This window comes from Micromys minutus (genome assembly GCF_963924665.1).
Source record: "Micromys minutus genome assembly, chromosome: 1".
Taxonomy (NCBI): Eukaryota; Metazoa; Chordata; class Mammalia; order Rodentia; family Muridae; genus Micromys; species Micromys minutus.
This window is the reverse complement of record NC_137969.1, coordinates 19,091,562-19,098,177: the sequence shown is the minus strand read 5'-3', so window position 1 is coordinate 19,098,177 and position 6,616 is coordinate 19,091,562.

Sequence of the window (6,616 nt, the reverse complement as noted above, 5' to 3'; positions counted from 1 at the left end):
AGAAAAGAAAAGAAAAACCTTAGGAACCAAGCAAGAGTGGAAGACAAACCAGAGATCAAGCTGACTACTCATTTGACAGAACTTTCATGAATGCCAGGCCTCTTTGTTGCCCTGAACTATCTCACTAGTTGCTTCTTTTATCTGGTTAGTTTAATTTTCCTGTCCTTTTTCTCTTCCTCAAACCAGTGACATTTAAAACTTCTAACAAAACCCGACAAGATAATAAAGTCTATCTATCATTCCTAGGTCTAGGATACATTATCTCAGTATAGCTATAATTATTCGATAGCTCCAAGGTCATCAGGCAGAGAGGAACGTCTGTGGCCATCATTTGGAATTCATCCCACATGTATGACAGTTGCTAAAACTGTTTTATCGTTTCAGACACACAATATGGAGAGAATCACTAAGAACTTAGAATTACCTTAAAGAAATTACGAGATATTCATTGTCTATCTAACATGTATAAAAATGTGTTTGACCTCAAGAAGAATAAAATGAAGTTCAATTATCACATGTACTTTTAATATATATTCACGGGTACAAGATAAGAACACAGATGTCAGTGAGGACTGTCAGATAAGTTATCTAAGCAACGTACAAAGGCCTGGGAAGGAACTGAAGAATTATCCTGGTCCAAAAAAATTTTGCCTGCTGCAGATATACTTAAGTTAGTAGACTGTAGTTGATGGAGTACTCAAAGGGCCTTGTTAGTTTCTTAACTGTAAACAATTAAATATTTTTCTTGTAATGTGAAAGAAGAAATGAATCAGATGAGATGGTGTCTAAGATACCATCTTAGATGGGGGCATTGCTTGGGTTTGTTTTCTGTTGCTGTGATAAACATCATTTAAAAAGATAAAGGAAAAGAAAAAAAGAAAAGAAATTAACTTGACATGTGAAAAACACCTGACACACATCGTTCTTCCACAAAATTCAACATCTGTGAAAATATTTTTTTACAAATCGTTAGGGGAGAAAATAAAGTTTTTGATCGAACAAGAAATAAAATTAGCTGCAGGTTAGTAATGGGTGAAGCAGATGCTAGTAGAAGAGCCCTTTAGATTTTGCATCCAATTTTGGACTGAAAATATAGACAGTACACTTATAAATTAATTAGCATTTCATATTGCTAATAGAAGTGGGTTTTCCTTTTTTTAAACAGAGATTCAGCAGTCTACTGCTGGAATTAGTTACTACTTAAGTCCTAGGGGTTTCCTAGAAAAATGCCTATAATATCCTCAAGAGACCTCTAGAGGGCACTCCTCAAAACAGATCTAGGTCAAGTAGGGAGGAAGCAGGCAGAAGGAGGCAATTTTCTTTACAGATGTGTAGAGATTTAAGATTTTTGTTTAGAGAAACTCAAAACCAAGCTTGCTTTTCCAAATAGCAAATTAGTCTTAAAATTAATGAGACATGATTTGGAATATTCTAAATCTCGTGGGGTTTACATGCCATCCCTGTAGTCCTAAATGTCACCGGTGCCTTGTAAATCCATTCAGCTTGTCCCCAATACAAGACATGATGCTGAATCTACAGGTGGCTGGCAAGAAGTGCACATTAGTTTGAGTCCTGTTAAATCACTTCTAGAGATGTTTAGAAAATGTCATCATAGAATGAAGCTGAAGACTAATAAAAGTATATCTGACATTTTATAGCTTATAATAGTTAGCACACATTTCCACGCACATTACCTTAATGAAACCTTAAAACACGAGCGAGTCTCATTTTATTGTCATAGACATTGATGGGATGAGTGAGTCTCAGGACTAGGGGTAATGAAGCACAGATTTCGTTCTCTGATTTCGGTCTCAGTGACCTTTCTATCACATCAGCCCTGCTTCTGATTACCCGTGCAGCCGAGCGAGAATCAATAACCTTTCGATAAATGTTCCTCAGTGGGTAAAGTCATTGGATCCGAATCAGGAAGAAAAAGCAACATGATCATAGCTAATTAGTCATGGTAAGTTATAGTCTTGGAAAGCTAGCCAGCTGGTGAAAGAAGGAAACTAGGTGTAGCACTGGCATAATCATATACACAGGTGCCAGGACACAGGTCACATTATACATACTGATATTGGTGATTTATTAATCAAAACCAGACAAAACAATCTAAAAGCTGCAAAATCACCTCATTCTACTGGAGCTACTACATGTAATGGGTAAGAGGAGAGTCTCAAGATCAAAGTAAGAAGCCACAAGGGAGGGAAAGAAGAGACAATGTGGAAGAAGACTTCTGCTGGATAATGGGCTTGGCTTCAGTAGACCTGCTCTAACTTCAGGGATCTAATTTATCTTACCCCCCCCCCCTTACTGGATTTTTTTATTGGATAGTTTATGTATTTACATTTTAAATGTTATCCTCTTTCCCAGCTCCCCCTTCCCATGCCCGCTCCCCTTGCCTCTATGAGAATGCTTCCCCTCCTACCCACCCACTGCTACCTCAACACCCTGAAGTTCCCTTAAACTGGGGAAATCGCAGGACCAAAGGCTTCTCCTGTTATTGATGCCAGACAATGCCATCTTCTGCTACAAATGAGCAAATGATGCTGGAGCCATGGGCACCCCATGTGTACTCTTTGGTTGGTGGTTTAGTTCTTGGGACCTCTGGAGGGTCTGGATGGTTGATATTGTTTTTCCTATGAGGCTGAAACCCCTTAAGCTCCTTCAGTTCTTTCTCTAACACCTTCATTTACAGTCCCTGTGTTTAGTCTGATGGTTAGCTGCAAGCACCTTAATCTGTATGATCTGTGCTCCCGACTTAACATTGTCTACTGCTAAAATAAAAAAGGACAGAAATTTTCGTCAAAACCTTAGCTGTTGTTTTCTCTACTGGTCAAATGATACTTGACGGCTAACTCAGTATTCATTACCTGGGAAAATAGAAACATTAACCAAGGCATGCTTCTTTATATGGAAATAAGTGTAGATTAATTGGGCTGCTCATGCACACACACACTCGTGATCGCAAGCACATGAAGAAGTGATTAAAAGGCATTAATGTGCAGTTATACAGGCTGACTCAGAAGAGCTGCTGCTATGGCCATGTTGAGGGCAAAGCCATAAAGGACTAATTACATCTATACAAAGACAGACATAGGGAAAGAACGTTTTTCCCCTTACTTCTGTTCCATTCAGTGCTGGAATTCAATGATGTCCTCCAGAACTAAAGATGGTGGCCCAACTTAGTCTATGAATTCAAGTGTTGATCTTCCTCTGAAATTGTACTATGGCTATCCAGGTGACTTGTGACCACTCAAGCTGGCACATAAAATTAACCATTGTGTATTGTTTCTCATTCTGCAACATTTCTGTAGATAGTAAGAATTAATCAAGAAAATGGACAGAAAGACAGAGGAGGCAGGAAGAATCCTTAAAGATGGTTGTTGTCACCTTGGAGATATTTTTTTTGGTAAGATAGACATTTTATTTTAATTTTTTGCCTTATGTATATCATTTTTATTGGACACCTCCTCAACTTTTTATAACATTGTTCCACATCATCAGCAGAAATACATATTTTTGTTTCTCATCTGCTTTATAAAATCCTGATGCAAAACAAGAGAAATAGATTATTGAGCTAAATGATTCATTTGTATTTCCTTTTTTTAAAATTGAAAAACTTTATTTAAAAAAACAAAGATAAATGTATAGATTTTAAAAGCATTTTGCATAAAAGTATATGAATACATTTTTGTCAGTACTTGATTTTTTTAAAGGTTTGATAGTGTGCATTAAGATCTTACTAGTTACAATGAGCATAAAGTACATGTAAAACAAGATGTAACCTGGAAATAGTCAACGTTTTCTTGGTGTTCAAAGATTAAGCATAATGTTTTTTCATTTTCTTCTTCTTCTTTTTTGGCCTTTATTTTTCTTGAACTTCATATAGTCTGTGAGTTGTTTCTGGAGTGTTCAGAGCTTTCTGGGGTTAGTATCAAATTATCAGTGACTGCATATTATGTCTGTTCTTTTGTGACGGGGTTACCTCGCTCAAGATGATATTCTCTAGATGCATCCATTTTCTTAAGAATTTCATAAAGTCATTGTTTCTGATAGCCGAGTAGTACTCCATTGTGTAAATATACCACAATTTTTGTATCCATTCATCTACTGAAGGACATCTGGGTTCTTTCCAGCTTCAGGCTATTATAAATAGAGCTGCTATGAACATTGTGGTGCATGTGCTTTTGTTGTATGATGGAGCTTCTCTGGGTTATGTTCCCAGAAGTAGAATAACTGGGTCTTCAGGTAGTACTATGTCCAAGTTTCTGAGGAGTCACCAGACTTATTTCCAGAGTTGTTGCACCTTGGAGATCTTGAGATGAGCTTGGCTTTGACATCCTTCTGAAAACCACCAATCACAAGGCTTATGAGAAAGACTGCCTTATGCATTTGTTTATATCTCTTTCTGACTACATGTCTTGAAAATTTGTGACTCAGTTTTGTTAATAAAATTGAGATAATATAATACCTGTTTGTGAGTTGCCATGAACTTGAAAAGAGTTAGATCCCATATGATTTATTCAAAATTAGAATCCTTGACATATTGTATTATTTTTATGGGAGAATGTCTTTGAGGATGAGGCATTTTGTGAAGCAAAAGAAACTGTATCACTATAAAAGCACAGAATCTTGTGTTTTAGGGCAAAAGTACCTCTTTAGGATGACTTGAAAAAAATCTGAAATTTTGGGAATATTTTAGTATAAAAATGCAAGTGTGAATCCTGCCCATATTCTTTATTTATTTTTGTAAATCTCCACTCCTAAGAGATACGGATTTGCTGTTATCACCTACCCTAAAAGTACATTACTGGGCATACTCCCTAATTCCACAGTGTTACAGGCACAAACATACAATAAATAATTCTTGTCCCAAGTGATGGTGCTTGAGTTGCAGGCAATGGTTATCATATTTTCTGTCCTTTATACTGCTTTTTAATCAACAAATGTGAAGTAGAAAGTCAGACAAAGGAAAAAGCCTTGAGGAATGGCTGCCAACTAGAGAATGGGTTTCCTTGACCCTGCATCTGTGCATGAAACCATAGGGTTTTTACTTACATCTTCCTTTTGGATGGGAAGATGTGAAAGCAGTGTATTACTATGCCCCCCAAGTCATGAGCTACTTAACAGAAGGGAATTTGGAGAAGGAAATACAGATCGCTGTGCTCTGCTGATCAGCTGAGCAATGTCTCTGTCTTCTCGCAGATACCCACTGTTAATAATAGAGCTGACCCTGATTCCTGATTCTCTTGTATTGGCTTGAGAGTTCCTAAGTAGTCAGTGCACATACTGTAAAGGCTCTTCACACTGTCTTCCTGGGTCCTACTGGGATCTCTGAATGACTGTCCCCAAGGGTTCTGAGTAGATGGGAACACAGTATTCTGTGCACTGTTGTCTTTTACTTTCTTCATGGATTACACCAGGTGGGGCACATTGGTGAAGCCCTAGCAAATATTTGTAAATGAACCTGGGAGGTATTCATTATCAATTTAAGATGATGTGGCAATTTATATTCCAGTTAAATCAATATTTACTTCAATGCTCTGAGAAAGTTCTAATTAGAATGAATAAATTGACTGACTTTTAAAAATTTAGAGACCACTGGCAATGCAGACTACAAACTACCTCTTAGTTGTCCATTGATAATAATTATGGACTATTACGTTCTAGCTATTGTTTTATATACCCTGTATAATAGTAAATTTGAACAAATTAAACTCTTAAACTAATATGTAAAAAAATCAACATGGTCATTCACACCTATAATCTCAGTGAGTAAGGAAGAAGGGATAGAAGTTCAGGTATATGGTGAGGTCAAGGCTAACCTGGAATACATGAGATCCAGCCTTAAAGAAAAGGAGATTAACAAATGCCATGATAGATAATATCTTTAAATATTGTATTTTAACTACTTTGATAAAATAAGTCAAACTTATAGTTTTGATTCAGTGATAGAAAACAGAAATATCACTTCAGTTGATAACCACAGGCGACTTGGATTATCAGGTTATTTTAATTATGACTCTACATAAACCACCGGAGTTACCTTGATAAGGAACTATGAACTGTCAATTTCCTTTTTCGCCCATTTTTAAAAAGATGTTTATGATGATATCTACGAGAATAGGTCTTTTGTGACGAGCACATGAACTATGCCATTCATAGTGAATGCTGGCCCTTGCTGCAGATATCTGTGACAGCTCAGTCAATTGCAATGACTATTAATTACCACCCCAGTAACAAAACTGCCCTTGTTACCTCTTGCTCAGAAGCTGAGGTGTGCTGAAGACAGAAAAATATCAGAAGGCTGATTTTCACCCTCAGGACTTGCTTAAGTGTCAGTGTAGGCCAGTGGTTGTTTGGATAAAATGGCCCGATAGAATGGTAGGGAGTGGCACTATTAGAACTGTGGCTTTGTTAGAGTAGGTGTGGCCGTATTGGAGGAAGTATATTACAGTGTGAGGGTCTGAGATTTCAGAAGTTCAAGCCAGACCCTGGGCCATTCTCTATCCTGATGCCCGTGAAAAGATGTAGAACGTTCAGCTTCTCTTCAGCACCATCTCTTCCAGTATACTGCCATACTTGCCACCACGCTGATAATGAAAACTAAATC